Source organism: Chelonia mydas, chromosome 3, assembly GCF_015237465.2.
Source record: "Chelonia mydas isolate rCheMyd1 chromosome 3, rCheMyd1.pri.v2, whole genome shotgun sequence".
Taxonomy (NCBI): Eukaryota; Metazoa; Chordata; order Testudines; family Cheloniidae; genus Chelonia; species Chelonia mydas.
Window position 1 is genome coordinate 189493118 of NC_057851.1, and position 19705 is coordinate 189512822.

The following is a 19705-nucleotide window of genomic DNA, read 5'->3' on the forward strand; positions in this document are numbered from 1 at the left end:
TCTTGGGTGATATTCTGTGCTGTGCTCAACTCACAGCCGAAGGAGGGGTAGGGGAAGTCTATGGTGACTTTAAGCCAGCCTTGCTCCTACCCCATCCTGGAGTGCTCCAGCAGCTGTAGAAGTCCCCAGCATAATTCAGACAGCCCTGGGGGCCTGTCTAAGCCTATGCCTACACTACAGTTTATGTGGTGAATAAACCACCACCATGAGTGACATAAGTTACACCGATATAAGTGCCAGTGTGGACAGCGCTATGTTGGTGGGAGAGCTGCTCCCGCTGACGTAGCTCCCGCTGCTCACAGGGGCTGGAATAGTTAAGCTGACGAGACAGCTCTCCGATGCAGCTGCACTGCTGTAAGCTCTCTAGTGTAGCCATAGCCTAAGTTGCAGCAGCCTCCCTGGGACTGCCCTGTGGGCTGCAGTGCTGATTGCTATAGCCTCACATGTCCCCTCTGGCCCCCAGCATGCCGCCAACACAAGAGCCAGGGAGTGGGTCCTCCGATGGCAGTCTTCCATAGTGTCCGTATTGGGGAACCCTCCCCCAGCCAGACCCAGGACTTTCAGGGCCGCTTTAGACTGCTCCAGCGATTTTATAGATGTCAAGGGACCATAAGGGTATGAAGCTGTCTCCCATTGTCTCCCAGTCCTGTGCTTAGACCAGTAGATCACAAATCTTGCTGTCATATTGCATAAGATGACCCACATTTCTGAATTTCCTTTAGGATCCCAGAAAGCAGCTGTTAATTGCCCTGAAGTGCTCTGCCTGGAATTTATACATAACAAAGGGAAAGAGAAAATTTGTACTGAGTATTTATTTACATAGACGTGGGTATAGCATTGATACGCACGCTGAACATTTCAATTCTGTGCAGATTCAGTCCCAGCGTAATATACAGTGAGACTATGAACCTGGAAGGATCACAGAGAAACAAAGTCGCAGCCTTAGGTCCTTTCCACAGCCACTGTGGTATTCTCCAGAAGCCCTCATCCCTTTTATTTTTACCTTTAAATATTAAGCTTCTAGCCTTTCTGGATGTAACCCAGTACACTTGCCTCTGTTTGCCAGAAGCTGGGAATGGGCAACAGGGGATGGGTCACTTGATGATTGCCTGTTGGGGCTAGATGGACCTTTGGTCTGACCCAGTGTGGCCGTTCTTATGTACACTGCTGTCTTGTGGTAGCTGATGAAACAGATTGAAATAACAACACCAGGAGAGCAGTGTAAGGAAAGGAAAAGAAGGAGCTTTACAAAAAGAGGAGCCTAGCCCATTGAAAGAGAATGATATTCTTCACATAGCAACCTCCCCTACAGCTTCTCTATACATAACATCACTCATAGCTATGTTACAGCTTTCCCCTCCTGTACCCCACACTAGGCCATAAAATCCTACACGGTCAGCAAGGAATTGTCACTATTACTAAAGGAAGATGGGCCACTACAGACACTTAGGGATGTTTGGATGGAAGGTGCTAGCTAAGTGCAATGTATTGTCTGTAGGAGACAAACTCCAGTTGATACCTTTATTTTTGCTATGTGATTTTTTTCTTCTCTCTAAACGTAATTATGAAGCCGGTGCCTTCACTAACATTTAAAGCAGAGTAAAATGCATAGGAATTGTTATTCCTTGCACTGTTCTACACATCCACGATGTTTTGTGATGGAGAAACATAGTGTTTCCATCAGGCAGGCAAAGACCCTTGCAGGCCCGTTTAAGAGCGACCTTTTATTTCATGGACCCTTCAGCAAGAGAGCAGTGTCCCTAATACAAGAGCCCTGATACCAAAGCACAGCATTCTACTAGAACTGCATGTCGCTTCTACAGTCTAGCACAAGGTGTCACTGTTGGAAACTAGTTGCTTTACTTTAGAACAGCGTGGATCTCTCAGACCCGGCTTAGTGTTTTTCCAATGCCTCTCAATGCCAGCTCCGTGTCAGGAGGGAAAACTCCTTTCTGTTATGTCACTTGTTTTCATTTTATGAAGGGAAATGCGAATGCCCACATTTGCTCATTTTCAGCTATCTTAGAAACTCTAGGCCCAATTCACCTCTGCGCTACTTGTTTTTATGCTGGTGTGACTTTGACCTCAGAGGACACAATGGAGAAGTCAAGTGATGACTCAGTCCCTATTGGGAAATGATTAGCAGTTGTTTCTGCAATTTCTATGTGTGGTTTGTATTCCTTCCCTTGAACGTTTTGGTTAGTCTGGTGTGACGCTAAATCTCGTTAGCTCTTTCCGTCTGAATAGGGGGGATGCTGTGTGAAAGTACCGATGACTGAATTTCAAAGCTAGAGAACAGTCCTGTTTACCTACCTCCCAGGTGGTTGTCAGGATGAATTGGCTGATGGCTGGCTGCAAAGTGCTCTGAAGAGGATCTGCAAAAAGAAAAGGAGGACTTGTGGCACCTTAGAGACTAACAAATTTATTTGAGCATAAGCTTTTGTGAGCTACAGCATGCAGTAGAAGAGGATCTGTGATGTAGGACAGCTAAGCCGAGGTGCTATTATTATTACAAACCAGGCCAGGGTCTTAGGACCAGACTGTGCACCTGGGAGCTCCCCAGCACTCCCCAACTCATCGTTTTTTAGGAGGATGCAGAAGGTGCTCCTTTGTGCAGCTGATCAGCTCTGCTAGATGGTATGAAAGGGAGCCAGGGACATAATCCCACCTCTTCCCTGCCTCTTTTAGCATGGCGTGCCCCAAACAGCTCTACCAGGGATCATCGTCTGTGCGGTCAGGAGAGTGCAACAGAGCCTGTCACACGAGCTGGGGTGGGGGAAAGCTCTTGGGAACCTGTCCAGGGACCAACCACCATCTGGCCCCTAAAACGTTGTCCCCTACAGGCCTCACCTATATGTCACGGTGAAGCCCTGGGAATTTATTGCTGTGACTTCGCTGGCCTGGAGCAGGAACTGCTGCTGTGGCTTCAGCGTGGTAGAGACATAAACAGCCTACGGAACATTCTTGGACTTTCTGAGCTGAGAGCACAGAGGAAAATCTTTCTCCACTTGGACGCTGCCTTCTGGATGAAAGCGATTTGGGGAACCCTCCCATTATTTCTTAAGGGCTTTTCTACAATGGCAGAAATGGGCATGGGGGAGCTCTCAGTGCTCCTGCCAAGAAAGAGGGGGAGCTGCTGCTGCTCAGCCAGGCCAGGGAGAGGAGGGGAGATGCTGCTGCTCAGCGAGACCTGGGCGTGGAGGGGGAGTTGCTGGTCAGCCAGACCTGGAAGAGGAGGGAGAGCTGTGTGGGGAGCTGCTGCTAAGCCAGGCCAGGGAGTGGAAGGGGATCTCCCCTCTGCTCCAGGAGGGGAGGTGGTGTTCTCATTGCCCCCCTCCCTGCTCCCCCTTTCTTAAACCCCGGCTGTCTACGTGTGTTACCACATAAATCTTACCATGTTGGGATGTGTAGGTGTCAATACCAAGCCACATGTCGGCATTTCTGTTTTTTCAGTCTGCTTTTTAAAAACCGTGGAAGTTATTCTCAAACGAACGACAGTAACTCCTCACTGAACGTCGTCCCGGTTAACGTTGTGACTGATCTATTAGAGAACGTCGCTGATCTATTAGAGAACGTGCTCGTTTAAAGTTGCGCAGTGTTCCCGTATAACGCTGTTTGGCAGCCGCCTGCTTTGTCCACTGCTTGCAGGAAGAGCAGCCCGTTGGAGCTAGCTGGGGGGCGGGCTTGGAACCAGGGTGGGTCGGGAGCCCCCTCCCCCCTCATCAGCTCCCCTAAGTTCCCTGTGCGGCAGCCACCCAGCAGGCTACCAATTGCTGAGCAGTTCAGCTGCTCCTCCCTCCACTGCCATGTGCTGCTCCTGCCCTCTGCCTTGGAGCTGCTCCCGGGAGCCTCCTGCTTGCTGATGTCAGGGTGTCCCTCTTCCCCCAGCTCCCATACCCCATCTCCACAGAGCGGGGGGAGGGGGACGGGACACGACAGGGCTCAGGACAGAGGGAGCTTGCAGGCAGCTGCTGTCTCAACTTGCTGATCTACTTAAAAAGACAATGTCCTTAGAGTGGGGTCAGCATACTTAAAGAGGCAATGCGTCTCTCTCTCTCTCTCTCTCACACACACACACACACCACCCTGCACTTTGGAAAGTGGAGGGAGTGGTGTACTCCGGTGGGATAGCGTGGGTTCATCATCACGTTCAGTTTCTGCAGGGAACATTTGCAGCCACTGCCATGCGTCTATTGTGTCTCCTCCCTCCATTTGTGCTGCTTTGTAGAGTGTGAGGCTACATTAACAACAATGTGTTAACCGTTGAGGGCTCAGGTGAGTGCTAATTCATCATTTAGCAGCAAGGCATTCCCTGGGAAATATCCCACCCGCTGACTCCCCCAAGGTTCACAATCATCATTGCCGCGTACAGTATTAAATTGTTTGTCTAAACAATACTCTGTATGTGTGTATATATATTTATTTCCCTGGAACCTAACCCACTCCCCCATTTACATTAATTCTTATGAGGAAATTGGATTCACTTAACGTTGTTTCGCTTAAAGTAGCATTTTTCAGGACCATCACTACAACGTTAAGTGAGGAGTTACTGTACACTACAAGGGTATTACTAAAGTTTGAAAAGTCAAGCACTCAAAAGTCAGGAAATGGTAGAAGTAAAGTTGTCTGAGCAGGACACCTCCTTAAACCTTACATTAAATACAGAATTCCTTATTTCTTCATGGGCTTTCCTATGGCACTCACCACTATAATATCAGTCACACTGCGGATGATCTTTCAGTAGAAGGCCACGCTGTTATCCGTGTAGTGCCATGAGAGCATATTTTAGTGTCAGTTCTGCTAATTACATCTGGAAATAAGGGAACGGAAGGTTCAGTGATTGGACCAACAGAAACCTTTGGTGGGTGTCTCCATTAACCTTATGTCGAACAGCCTCGTTTCCTTTCTTGAATGACCAGTGGGAACACAGCGAGCTGCTGGAGCATGGGATGGCAGACTGTTTCCATGGTGCTAGAAGAACATCCAGGTTACTGGGAATAAACTGACGTGTAACAGGATAACATTTTAAAAAAAAAAAAAAAACTTTTTAAGAACATCCTGAGCACTTGGACTCTGACGCCAGGCTCTTTATCCTCATCACTGCTTTGCTGAGGCCACTGGCCAGGGGCAAGACTGTTTCTTATTCAGTCATGGAATTCCCATCTAGAAAGCAGCTCTCTAACGCCGCGTCTAAAGCAGCCAGAGCGTCCTCTGGGGAGTCACGTGACTAAACCCCAGGAGACAGTGAACAGCCTTTCTTCGGAGCAGTGAGGAAAACAACCACAACCATCTTTTGCCCCTAACGAAAAAGCTCCACTTGTTTTTGCAAACAAGCTACAGATGTCAAACTTCAGACGGCAGAAGGGTTTTTCAAGAGGGCACCCTCAGTCTCTAAGGGAAATAAAGGGAATCTTGCAATAGCCTCAAGTGACTAGAGACCAGTCTGAGCAGCACAGGTCAGACCTGGAGCTAGATCCAAATTGGCACATGGTTTAAGAATGATCAGATTTTGGGCTTGTTTTGGCCCCCTTTAGACAGGCTCGAGAAAGTCTGGGTGTTCAGAGCTGGCACTTTGGTCGTGTTCCATCTCCGCACCCCACTCCAACCTTGGAGGAATCTCCTTCTGCAGACAAAAAAACCAACACCCAATTCCCTAATTATTGTAATGGGCGGTTAGCACAAAACTAGAAGTGTTGTTCTGAAGTGTGACTTCACACAAATACTTAAAAACATCTTTTAGTAGGTGGGGGGAAATGTGAAGCAGACAAGTCATAAAAACCCATTTTCCTTTTTATTACTTGTATTACAATAGCGCCTCAAGCCCCAGATACACTAGGCTCTGTGCATACACATAGGAAGAGCCAGGCCTTACCCCAAAGCGCTTACAATCTAAACCGCAGTATTATTATCCCTGTTGTACCGAGATGATGGCTGGGGTTTTCAAAGGAACCTAAGGGAGTTAGACAACCAAGTCAAAGTCTCAGTGACTTACCCAAGGACACACAGCAGGTCTGTAGCAGAGCTGGGAACCGAACGCTGATGTCTCGAGTCCCAGTTCAGTGCATTAATCACAAACCCAACCGCACATTCACTTCCAAGAACCTGACCCCATAAACGATACACGTGCCATTATCTGAGGGTGCCATGAGGTCAGCGCAAGCAGGTTGTACTACCGCCTACAGAACCAAGAAGCTGTCCCCAGCTGGTCTGTCTGCATATGAAAATTTGACATGTAAGATTCTAGGTGCAAAACTTTGTGGAGGGAGGCAGGGAAGCCAGCTTTTGTCTCCCTTGAAAAACAGGTTGGTAATAGTTTAAACTACCTGAGAAAATGAAACTTTAAAAAAAATGAAAGTGGTGACTCTGCAGTTATGAACTTTACCAGGCACATCGGATTGAAAAGCATCCACATGTCAATGGAAACAACAACAACAAAAGAGCAGAGTTCAATGGCAGATGTTATTTCTATGCTAGGAGCACTTTACTGGTATAGGAATACCGGTATACTGTACCAGCAAATGCTCCTAGTATGGATGCAGTTATACTGGCAAAGCTGTGCTTTCTACTGGTGCAGTAAAACTATTCCCCATGAGGAAAACAACCCATCTTGATAACAGGTTTCCCAGTACAGCTGTATCTCCAACATTAGGGACCTCTGCTAGCACAGTGGCGTTGGTCAGGGATACAGGTGCTGGAACTAGGGGTGCGGGGGGTGCTGCAGCACCCCCTGGCTTGAAGTGGTTTCCATCACTTATAGGGCTCACAATTTGGCTCAAGGGCTCTCATCACCCCCACTATAAAAAATTGTTCCAACACCACTGGTCAGGAATTACACCTCTTTGCACCCCTGACCAACATAACGGTGCTAGCAGATATCTGTAGACATAACCACAGTCACAAACTGGAGAATAGAGCATGACAAGTCCTACTCTTTTGTTAGAACTGGTAGACATCTCAAGTCATTTGTTTCCCCTTAATTTTGCAAAGAAGTTTGCTGCTGGGCCAAGACCTTTCCTGCCAGCTTCAGCAATCTGCAAATTTGCACAGCTGCTGTATAAACTCCTAAAAATCGGGGGCTGTAAAGAAAATGCTGACACAGCCTCAGAAAGGGGGCTATGGGGTGTTGCCATAACAATAACTAAGCTTTTTATTGGTCACTTAATTATGTCATGAAGCCTAATGATGTGTTTGCAACAAATACATACTACTGCGTGAGGATTAATGGCCTCAGGATCAGGCTGGGCAGCAGGAAGTAAATAATGATTTCCAGTAATATTCTGACCAGGAAATCTGACTATTACCACTTACATTCAGAGCTTTCCTGACCCTGGAGATTTGCTTTAATTACAGCGATTTGCATCCACTCATCCGTGCAGCTGCACCAGCGCAGCCTCCTCATGTATGCTGTGTCTTCACTGCAGGGTGAACTCAAGTTATCTACGCTCATGGTAACACCTCTGAAGTTAGAATGAGAGTGGCCACCCTGCAAAATAACCCTTGAGCCACGCAGCCTGACTGAGTTAGCAGCTGACGAGCAGCGCTAACTTGAGCTCTACCCTGTACCCCCAAACAGGCCAGCCAATTTAAGTTAAAAGCACCACCACACTGTAGCTAAGGGTGTCTGTGTTTGGATGGGATTTGAGTTAGAGTCAATACTCATAACTCAAGATAACTTTGCAGTAAAGGCAAGCCCATAAACCAGTATAAGCCACAGTATAAGCCCATAAACCAGTATAAGCTTTTACTGTTTCATACAGGGATAATCTTCACCAGTGCAAATAGCAGCTTTCTCTTCTCCACAATGGGAGTTTGCACTGGTGCAGTGACTCTAGTGGCTGGCTAACAATGGCTGGAATTGGGGCAAATCTTCATAATTAGAGACAAGCCTTTACTGACCTATAGCACTGTCATTAGGTAATATGTGATGCACCAGCACACAGAATTGTAGGAAGGAGATTTTCTCTTGAGCATGATGAGGGGCCTGGATTTGTCTGGTACCCTGGCCACCAGCCTGCATTCCTGAGCCTCTGGTGTCACATACAACTAAGTCCCTCCTGACACCTGTCCCTCTTTCTCCAACCCCACTCATCATACAACATGAAAGACCTTTGTTATAACAGATATGTAGGAAACATGAGTCCGGTAATACTGAGCCAGATCTCCCCCTTCTTTGGAAAACCCCCCCCCCAAACATTGGCAAGAGAAGCAGGGGGGAATGTGAAGAAAACTCCCTAAATTGTTCTAGATGGCCGGGCTGCGTGTGGGGGAGTTCTTCAGGGAAGGTAGAAGAGAGAGGATACACCCCCAAATTGTGCAACAGCAGGGAGATAGCTACTACGGAAGCATGAGGTCTTGCAGGAGTCACTCACCTTCTCTTCCCTCCAGTTCACCCATCCCTAAAGAAAAGATACCTTAAAAAGCAAACAAAGGCAAAAACTAAGAAGGGTGGATTTGGTGGAGCCTGACAGGTAGGAATTTTCCTTCCTCCAAGGCAGGGTTTGCCAATAAGGTAGAATAACATACATTCTGGGGACCCAACCATCTCTGCTTAGATCTGACAATGGCCTTATGTTTTACAAAATAAATAGCTAATATCTAATAGTGACACTTTTGTGGGACCTGACTCAAGTGTCATCTAATATTTTATTGTGTTTTCTGAGCTGGATCACTCTTTTAACTAACTCTGTGGCTTTCATAAGAAGTCTGATGACAAAATGTGAACTGTTCATATTAATCAAATGAAGCCAGTCAGCCTAAAACATCTTATTAACAGTGGTGTATATAGCTAAGAAATGGGGCTGGCTTTTGGATCTCTCATGTTGTCATCCTCCATCTAAACTAGTGGGTTCTCAACTGTGGATTGGGACCCCAAAGTGGGTCGCGACCCTGTTTGGCATTAGACTTGCTGGGGCCCGGGCCAAAGCCCACGTCCCACTGCCCAGGGCCAAAGCCGAAGCCCGAGCCCCACTGCCCAGGGCTGAAGTCGAAACCTGAGGGTTTTGGCTTTGGTCCCCTGCCTGGGGCGGCGGGCTTTAGCCGGGATGAGACTTCAGTTCCCCCTTCTGGGGTCATGTAGTAATTTTTGTTGTCAGAAGGGGGGTCACGGTGCAATGAAGTTTGAGAACCCCTGACCTCGGTTTTCAGTTGTAATGTATCTGCAAATCAGATTACAGATAACACACTGAACAAATGAGTTGTCAGCCAAATCTTTGGAATTAAGTTTCTCTGAGATTTCATCAGTTGATCAATAGCTGGAGTAATTGGTTGGCACTGTGTTTTTGTCAAAATAAAATACTGTTCTGTACCCAATTGTCCCGCTGTCTCATGCCACCATGTAAGACCTTCCTACTCACTCATCCCTCAGATGTCAATAAGATTTACGTTCTGTTAGGATTTTGCCAGTCTCAGTGGATTCAGAATTGTAGCAGAATTCATGTAAACAATTTCTTTGGGTTTAAATCAGGTGAACTCTTACCCCAAGTTTTGCTGTGAGTTTGAGCTGGTTTTGTGCTGAAATCATGTGAATCTGAAACATTCCAGGCCTCAACTGGAGTATTGTGTCCAGTTCTGGGTGCCACATTTCAGGAAAGATGTGGAGAAATTGGAGAAAGTCCCGCGAAGAGCAACAAAACTGATTAAAGATCTAGAAAACATGACCTATGAAGGAAGATTGAAAAAATAGGGTTTGTTTAGTCTGAAAAAGAAAAGACTGAGGGAGGACATGATAATAGTTTTCAAGTACATAAAAGGTTGTTACAAGGAGAAGGGAAAAATTTGTTCTCCTTAACCTCGGAGGATAGGACAAGAAGCAATGGGCTTAAATTGCAGCAGGGGAGGTTTAGGTTAGACACTAGGAAAAAATTCCTAACTGTCAGGGTGATTAGGCACTGGAATAAATTGTCTACGGAGGTTGTGGAATCTCCATCATTAGAGATTTTTAAGAGCAGGTTAGACAAACACTTGTCAGGGATGGTCTAGATAATACTTACTCCTGCCATGAGTGCAGGGGACTGGACTAGATGACCTCCTGAGGTCCCTTCCAGTCTTATGATTCTATGATTTACATGATTTCAACCATAAATTGACTCAGGCTTGACACTTGGCTCCAGGCCGACTCTTACTCAGGTTCACTGAAAGGCTCATGAGCCTCAGTGAACCATTTCAGTTAATATGGTTTGAATTTTCAGATTGGAACAAAACAAGTTGCATGTGGTTTGACGTACCCTCGCAACCCTATTGCACAGCTGTAGTCTCTGTTGACTGAGGGGCAGGTTGATTGAGGGGCCCTACAGGAACAGTTCCCTTGCACCAATGGGAATACACTTGTGAATCGAATCGGACAAGCAAGATTTGGCCGTAATAATATTGAAAAATATTCTTCAGAATGAGAATTCTTACTCTCTGGAAATCAAATCTGGTCTCCAAACTGCACTGTTCAATCAAGGCAACCTGACAGAAATCTCTCTCCCTATGAGCACTTTCAAATTTGTCAGCGTGAATCTACCAAGAACTAAACACGGGGCTATGACCCAAACTAAAGGGCATTGTGTACACAGCTGAGTGGAAAGCTTAAAATGCCAAACGGTTTATTGATTTACTGTAAACATTGCCCATAAGGTCTACGATGGAATTCTCTGATATTGAGGGACAATTGACTGATATGGGCACATTTTACTGGGCAGAACTCAGCGTGGAAACAAACACTTCAGAGAGCAAACTCTGTTGCAGATGCAATCAACAGCAGAGAAAATGCCATCAAGATATTAGACTGTTGTTAATAATTAAGCTAAGAAAATAAGCATGCTCATTGCTGATTGTATGCAAGAGTTCGTCACCCATTCCAGTTCCCAAAGAAAATACATTTTCCCACATCACTTCAACTTTGGCTATAAAAGATATTGAGTCACTGTCTCAGCCTTCTTTCTTCAAATGTCCTTCTGTATTGGCAGCAAAATATATCGCTTAATCCTGGGGCAGGATACAACATCAGGAAGAAAACATAATACATTTCCTGATGTTCAACACCTTCTTTGGTTCTCAGACTGCTATAAATATTTGCTACTTCATTCCAACAGCACCATTACTCTTTCAGTTCTCAGTCTAGGCTGGCCTTCCTGGTCAGCACGTGAGGTCTTGGTCTCTCAGATCTCAGGCATTCATTTTTTTAAAAAACTTACTGGCTCCTCATCTTCTGTACAGTCCCCAAATCCTGACACCATAAGAATGAGTGTGATTATCTGACAATTCCAGTTGGTGATTTAAAGGAAAACTGCCATCAATAACAGAGACAGCTAACTAATGTTCTGATCCTACAAATATGTACATACCTGAGTAATCTTTTGAATCAAGTGGAACTATTCAGATGCATAAAAATTATTCACATGTATGAGTGTTTGCAAGATCAGGACTACAGTGCTTACCGGGTAAGAACACAGACAGCACATCAAAACTGACTGAATAATTTCTAGTGGATAATTTGATGAAATTTGCATCTTTATATTTATAAGTTGTTAGCAAGCAGCTCAGATTTATTCACTGTTCAGAATGATTCCTGAATACTTTCTGCAAATAACCCTGTTTCTTGAACAGCTCATTGCTAGTATTTGATATTGGGAACTCAAGATGTGCTAGTTTTGATCTGACACATACAGAAGGTAACCTGGTTTTTGTTTTGTTCTCTGACTGTAATGATTATGAACATCTTCCAGTACAAATTCTCAGATTTTTAAGTTCAAAATTTGTTTTCTTTGGATGTACTCTACTATATATTTAAAATTCGCTGTTTACATGAACATTCCTGTGGGTCATGGCTTCACTAGAATACTCTAGAAAACAAATACCAAAAGGTCTGTACAAACCACAAAACAAATTCAATTGTTTATTCAAGTAAATATTTGCAGAAACATTTTTGATCAATTTCCACCTCTCAATAAATTAAAAAAAAAATAGAAATACTTGTCACTTGCTTCAGTAGCTCGTGCCTGGCTCTCGACTCATTTACACCCATGTTACTCTGTGACTGTATTGGAGTTACTCCTGATTTACACAGCTGTAAAGAAAAGGAAAATCCAGCCCTTCTATCCACTGAATAGTTGCTGCTGGTGTAACGCCAACAGACCCCAGTCATCAGCAAGTGGGATTGAACCTGGGACCTCTGGCATAAGTCTAAAGCCAACTAGCTGTTACCTAAGGCTGTGCGCATGCACACGCGCACACACTCTCTCTCTCACTCACTCCCCAGAGACTTCCCAGTTGATAGCCTGGCCGAGCTACCACTTGTAACACTGACAGAAACATACCCCCACCCCGGTGAACATCACTTCCTATGTCCTCCCTTCCCCCACATTTGATTCATCACTATTATTTTAAAGAGGTTTTCATGTTTTTCACGAGTTACTTTTCTTAGCAATTAGATGCTGGGAATCCTGGGATTACACTTATCTGGTCTCTGTAACACTTCCCCTCAGGAGGGGGTTAAAGAGTTCAGTATTTTGCTCTGGTTTTTCCTGTCACCAATTTTAATACTGATCTCAATTCACACTGTATGAAATTCATTCCTGAGCAGAAGGCCTGTGCATCATTTTTAAGTCCCACTTAAGCCTTACTTTGAGGGTTTAAGTGGAACATAGGTTTGGTGCTGGTCCTTCATACAAGGGTGGATTTCACACAGGGAGCTTTTTTCTAGGACACCTACGCACCCTTCAAAATCGTATCTTTGTTTGTCACTTCAGCTAACTCCCCATCCATTACATTTGTCAAGCTGCATTTGACATCCACCTCCTCCCCCCAGTCCCGCATGGGTCTCTCTTCTGCCAAGCTGCTGTTAAAGCAGGCTGACGCACTGCCAATCTGTCAGGCCCTAGTCATACTTGCCAGCATATTCACACATAATAAAGTCTGCAGTCCTATAGAGATTTGTTTTAATTCCTGGGCATGTGTCATGGGGTGTAGAGACCCCATGCTGGCCTAGCAGCCCCTTGTCAATGCGGCAACTATCAGCACTGACTGGCAGAGCAGCTAAGAGAACCAAATTGCTGAGAAGCAGAGGGGTGAGTACAGTGACTGCCAGAAGAGCAAGCAGGCTAGAGAAGGAAAGTCCTGCCAGCAAACTGGTGAGAAGCCACCCAGACAGCAGCACCTCAGAGAAGGGAGAATCAGAACCACGGTCTGGAGAAGCCCACAGCACCAAGGGAGATAAGAAGTAGCTCAGGGTACAGCAGGAGTAATGACTGAAGACTGATTCTGCCTGCCTGGTTTAAGGGCCCTGATCTGGAACCCAGTGGAGTGGGTGGGCCAGGGTTCCCGTAATGATCCCTCAACAGAGACTTAAGAACCACAAAGGGTTTCCAGACCCTCTGAGGACCAGAACCAGGACACCCTAATATCGGGGAAACCCATACGCTCCAGTGGAACTGAAACTAACATCCTTCATAGTCCAGAATAGGACTGCCGGAGACCCAGTTGGGTACCCTAACCACTGGATTCAGAGTCCTTTGCACTGTGTGTCTGGCCCAGGGACTGTTTAAGTATTTATTCACAGTGGGATAGCCAATGGGCCAGCAAGAGCGAAAGGCAAGGATTGTTGACTCTGTGCAATGCTCTGTCTGACCAAAGGGGTGCGCTGACACATTAGTACATAAGCCAGCAGCATATTCATGTCCTCTGCATTTAGTCTGGATTTACTGCCCAAATTTAAAAGATTAGGAAATCAAACAACAAACTAACAAAATACTTATTACATCGCAGCTTTTATTATGAGCCAAAGTAAACGGCAGCCCACTTGCGTGGCACATAAAGCTCCTCTCTAATCCTCCCAAGACCAAGGCTGGAAGTAATTTGAATGCCTACAGCATAAACACAAGAGTGAGCAATACACTCAGAAAAGCCCCCATTGTGGCATCGCACTTGCAGTGTTCAAAGTACGCTGGTCAACTGCCACATGTGACTTTGGACCCCATTCCCAGAGCTCAGACAGTGGAAGAGGTCATCTGTTTCCAATACGTGGCTGCCCACGAAGTGTGACCCACATGCTGTGGTAAGGCCCAGTCCCAGAGTACAGGCTGCAGAAGATCAGCTGCATGGGGAAATGCCAGCCCAGCGACCAACACAGAGGTGGCTGATCCTCAAGTTCATTTCAGGATGTGGCCATTATGGACAATGGGAGGAAAAAGTATAGCCAGAGACCAGAGTGGGGATGCTGGTGGTGAGCAGGTAGGTGGTCACATGAGTGAGTGACATTTGTGAAGAAACATTCCCCCTGTTGCTAAGCATGCACAACCCAACACGCTCCGCTGCCTAAACTCTTCTGCAGCCTGCTGACGAGCACGGTGACTAGCCTGCCTTCCGAACTGCCGAAAACCGCTCTAGTCCACAGTGGTAAGGGCTGGGATTTTCTAAAGGGCCTAAGGGGGAGATCCACAAAGGGACTTAGGCGTTGCAGTGCTGACCGTCCCAGTGCCTAGAAAATCACAGGAACTACAGTGTGATCCACAAAACCAAGTTAGGCCCCTTGGCTCCCTGTACAGTGCAAGGGGAGAGGGATGCGCCTAAGAATGGAACCCACAAAAGCCAGCACGCTAGATGAGGCGTCACCTAAGCTAGCCAACAGGAGAGGCTGACCACAGGGTGTGTTCTAAGCCCCGACCCTCTTTTGGAGCCAAGTGCCTCAGGCTATGTCTATGCTTAAACCGCTATAGAGACTCAGCTCCAGCACTTCAGTGTAGACACTCACTACTGCGACGGGAGGGGCTGTAGTTAATCCACCTCCCCGAGAGGCGGTGGGATTCTTCTGTCAGCTTAGCGCTGTCTGTACCAGGGATAAGGGTTTTTCACAACCCTGAGCAACATCGATGAGTTGACCTAACCTTTAGCATAGACCTGGCCGAAGTCTGGGCTGCGGGGAGGCACCTATCTCTGCTTGGTCACCCACAAATGGGAACCCACCGTCTGGAGTCAGGCAGTGTAGGCTCCTGAGCCGCTTTTTGAGGGAATGCATTAGGCAGCTGCCTCACTCCACACCAAAAAGAAGCCGCAGGGGGCAGCAGTACCTACCTTTTAAATGCACCAGACCCAGGTTCAATTCCCTGGTGGGAAGACAAGATTTGACTCGGGAGCTCCAACCTCTCAGGAGAGTGCTCTAACCCCTGAGCTGTGGGATAGTCTCCTGTGGGGCTCCCTCAGCCTCTCCTGTTGAAGCTCTTGCACTCCGGATAAATAATGAAAGCCTGGGTAGAGCATGGGGACTGGACCCAGGGTTTCCCACCACTCAGTTGGGTACCCTAAGCACAGGATACAGAGTCCTTTGCACTCTGTGTCTGGCCCAGGGACTGTTTAAGTGTTTATTCCCAGTGGGATAGCCAATGGGCCAGCAAGAGCAAAAAGCCTGAACCAGGACGCCAAAGAGACAGCTCCACAGCTATTTCTGGCATGCTGGCATGAGCCCCATTAACACAAGTCTGTGCACTGGGGTGGGAGGCTCACTCCCCGTGTAGGCAGACCCTCAGGGGCTGTTATAAAGAGGATGGTGATTTATTCTCCATGTCCACAAAAGGCAGGCTAAGGAGTAATGGGCTTAATCTGCAGCAACAGAGATTAAGGTGAGACATTAGGAAAAACTTTCTAACTATAAGGATAGCTAAGAACTGGAATAGCCTTCCAAGGAAGGCTGTGGAAACCCCGTCCTTGGAGGTTTTTAAGTAGATAAACACCTGTCAGGCCTGGTCTAGGTATATTTGGTCCTGTCTCAGTGCAAGGGGCTGGACTAGATGGCCTCTTGAGGTCCCTTCCAGCCCTTACATTTCGACAATTCTGTATTCTCGTTCTGTGGCTACTAGGAAGAATGTGCATTGCCAGGCATTACATTGATAAAGATCCCCCACTGCGCTGAGTGACTTATTACAATGATACGTTCAGGGCTTTGCTTCCTACAGAGTGAATAACCAACACACTAAATGGCAGGGTGGAAGGAGGCCAAAGAAAATGGGAAGTACTGTTGAACTGTATGAACTTTGCACTGGAGTGGAGACCAAGACAGGAGTGGTCTTTTAAGGATGCTGATTCTTGTGGCCAAAGATGGGCTCTTTGGTAACCCCTTAACATAAATGCTGGAACTAGGGGTGCTGGGGGTGCAGAAGCACCCCATTGCGTGCCTTGGTTTCCATCATATACAGGGTTTACAGTTTGGGTCAATGGCTCTTAGCACTTCCACTATACGACTTGTTCCAGCACCCCACCTCTTAACCCTTCTTGAAGACCGGGACTGTAGTCTAGTCTCACTGACACACAGTTTACACGAGTGTAAATCCATTGAGCCTGAGTCTTTGTTACACTAAGATCCCTTTATGCTACTGTAAGCAGTCTCAGGATGAGCTCCACCCTGACATCTGGTGGTGAGGTGTGGCAAGTTGTGGAAAAGAACTTCAGGGGCTGATCTCATTTGCATAGGCACACCCATCCTGCCTAGAATGAGGCCATAGCTGCCCAAATGGTCACTTTTGCTGCTGTGGGATCCCCAGTGTCTCTGTTATTGGGACAGGAAGAATAAATTGTTATTACCCTGATTATGGGAACTGTGCTTGGAACTGTACTTGGCCTTTTGTTATGATGGAGGGACTCACCATCAACTAAGTAGCACTCGCTAGGCAAGGGTGATGGGTTCCAAAACTCTGTGAATTGAGAGAGGTTGGGGACAAGTATTAACACTTGGTGGTATGGGCTCCTTGGTGAGGGCCTTACATGCTGATTGCACTTCCTTCTCTCTCCACTGTGGAATATCAGAGCTCATTTTGATTTCATTAGAAGTCTAGTTACAGGTTGCTGAGCTCACTTTGCGCTAATGGTGCACCAGCACTGAGGCTCCCCTACTACAAGCTGAATTCACCTAAGAGCTGAAATCACTGAGCGTTGTGTTAAGTAGTGGGGGAGCCTGAAGATATATCATGGAGCAGTTTGTGGGACGGCTGGAGTGCTTTGTGGACAGGCTGGTGGAGCAGTTCATAGGACAGCGGGAGCTGCTTGTGGGCCGCAGAGCTGAGCGAAGTAGTTCGTGGGGCGGCTGGTGGAGTGGAGCGGAGCGGAGCGAAGGCCTATGGATCTGTGGGGCGGTCAGCTTCAGATCATGTAAGGTGCCTTTTACCCCCGCCCCCATCTCCACCCAGGTTGGGAGGTAAAGCTCTGCAGATAAACTTTCGAACTCTGGGGCTGCCCTGACCAGGGACAGAGACTTTTGGGTCATTGGACTTTTGGGACTTTGGGTGATTTGGGGTTCCTGGACTCAAGAACCAAAGGGAAAGGGCATGGCCCAATTTGCTTGGGGTGGGTTTTTTGCTCATGGGTTGTGTTATGAATCCTGTTGGTGGTGTTTCCCCAACATAATGCCACATTGTTTCTCTCTGTTATTAAAAGGCTTTTTGCTACACTCAGACTAGGTGCTTGCGAGAGGGGAAGTATTGCCTCTTCGAGGCGCCCAGCGGGGGTGGTATATATTTGTCCCAGGTCACAGGGAGGGGGCTCAAGCCGGTTTGCATTGTGTTATTGGAATGGATCCCCTAGTTATTGAACCCGCCCCTTGTTGCTGCCAACTCTGACGGGCAGAAGGGTTACACTACTCCAGATTTGGCTACATTGCATTGTAAACCTGGATCTGTGGGACCCAGGTTTGTGGATTTGGTGTTTCCAAGCTCATGCTTGAGCACCCACACTGCTTTGCAAACCTGGGTTTACAAGTGCTGGACCTGGGTCTCACAGCCATGCTAACATGTCCATACTGCACTATGCAAGCCTTCTGACTTGGGTCTGCAGCTTGAGCTCTGGCCATCCTGCAAAATGACAGGGCTTGGACCTGGGTCTCAGAGGGACTCAGGCTCTGACCCACCGTCCTAGGACCCGGGTCCTGAGTGCTCTCTGACCTGAGCCAGACTGATTTGTGTGTGGATGGAAGAGAGGCTTGGGCTCAAACCTGAGTCAGAGCCTGCGCTTAGTGTGCACTGTGGCCATACCCACAGAGAGGCTGGAATTAGTACCCTGAGAACATCCCTGCCCTGGGTCTTCCTGGCTGATGTACAATCAGCATAAGGGCTCTATGCCAACCCTGGGTCGGGGGGGTTTCAGACCCTCCCCCACCCATTCCCAGGAAGGGCCCAGGGCCACTGCTCCCTTCCATATTGCCTCTGAGAAGCAGCAACCACTACTGTGTCCCTGGAAACCAACTGCCCGGCAGAGAGAGGGGGCAAATGGTGGTTTGGCCCAGATAGGCCACAGCTCCAGATCCTTCGCTGACCCAGGCTGGCACCGCAGAGTCCAGAAGGGTGTCCCCGAGCATGACCCTGAGACCAGAAGTGTTCCATTCCCTTGCAGTGAACAGTCGGGGTTGCACGCCCCATGTCATAGAGGGTGGGGGAAGAGCCGGTTCACAGAGGGCCACGCCACACCCTGCTGGGCTCCACTGAGAGGACATAAGCATAGGCGCCGACTCTGTGGGTGCTCCAGGGCTGGAGCACCCACGGGGAAAAATTAGCGGGTGCTTAGCACCCACCAGCAGCCAGCTCCCCATCCCTGCAGCGCCTGTGCCTCCCACACACCAGCGACCCCCCGATCAACTCCTCCCCCTCCCTCCCAGTGCCTCCTGCACACCGCGGAACAGCTGTTCAGCAGCATCCAAGAGATGCTGGGGAGGAGCGGGGATGGGGCATGCTCAGGGGAGGAGGCGGAAAGAGGCAGGAAGAGGTGGGGCAGGGGTGGAGCCTTGGGGAAGGGATGGAGTGGTGGCGGGGCCTGGGGTAGCGTGGGAGTAGGAAGTGGTGGGGCGGGGTGGGGGCTTGGAGGAAGGGGTGGAGTGGGGAAAGACCTGGGGCGGACGGGGTCGAGCACCCCCTGAGTAGAGAGGAAGTCGGCACCTATGGATGTAAGCAGCACAGTTTCTGACCTGTGCCATACATAAAAGATTACTGCACGGCTGCATAGCTTACAGGGTACATTGTTTGAGGCTGCTCTGACTTACACCAGGGAGGAATCTCGAGCTGACCCAGAACTCCTGACCCTATTGAAATCAGTGGACATTTTGCCATGGACTTCAGCGGAGCCAGAATTTCACCCTTGGAGCACAAAGTTATCTTATAGCCAACAGGGGAATTAAGTCACTGACTTTACTGGACTTATTGCTGAGGAAGGACCTTCCAGTGATTGTGTGGCTTAGAATTTGGGTTCAATTCCCTGCTTTGTCGCAGACTCGTTAGTTTCACTGTACCTTAGTTCCCCATCAGTACAATGGGGACAGTAGGACTCACTGATATACCAGTAGTAAACGGTAGTACTTTCACAGGGGTGGTGAGGATAAATACTGTTATGCTGGAGGTTGGGTGGTCTCCAGCAAGCTTGTCTTGGAAGCTGTTGGATGGGTGTGCAGGTTGCCTTCCATTGAGGCGATCTGAGGGATTAAATGCCCCTTTGTTTAATGATAGCCAAAACCATGGAAAACACCACCCTGGGGACTGCTAACAAATGCCACTGCCAACAGACTCGACTGACTGCCAGTGCAGTGGGGCTGCGGATTGATTGGATTGCAGCTGTCTGTCTGGGAGTCAGAAACAGGCAGAAACAATCAGGCAGAATGCCTAGGAATAAGCCAGAAAAATCACAGGGAGCGTTGCTCTGAGAGAGAGCCTAGAGCAGCGGTGGGCAAACTTTTTGGCCCGAGGGCCACATCTGG

The 19705-nt window shown here is 47.8% G+C and overlaps 1 long non-coding RNA gene across 2 annotated transcripts; it reads right to left on the reverse strand.

The window, feature by feature from the left end:
• Positions 1-563: 563 nt before the first annotated feature.
• Positions 564-5456, reverse strand: LOC122465246. Of its 2 annotated transcripts, none has more exons than XR_006289949.1 (3): positions 4705-5456; positions 2314-2375; positions 564-763 (listed from the first exon to the last, which is right to left on the reverse strand). It is a non-coding gene; the product is annotated as an uncharacterized LOC122465246 (long non-coding RNA). The 2 variants fall into 2 exon arrangements; XR_006289948.1 differs by lacking the exon at positions 4705-5456 and adding an exon at positions 3395-3558.
• Positions 5457-19705: the final 14249 nt, after the last annotated feature.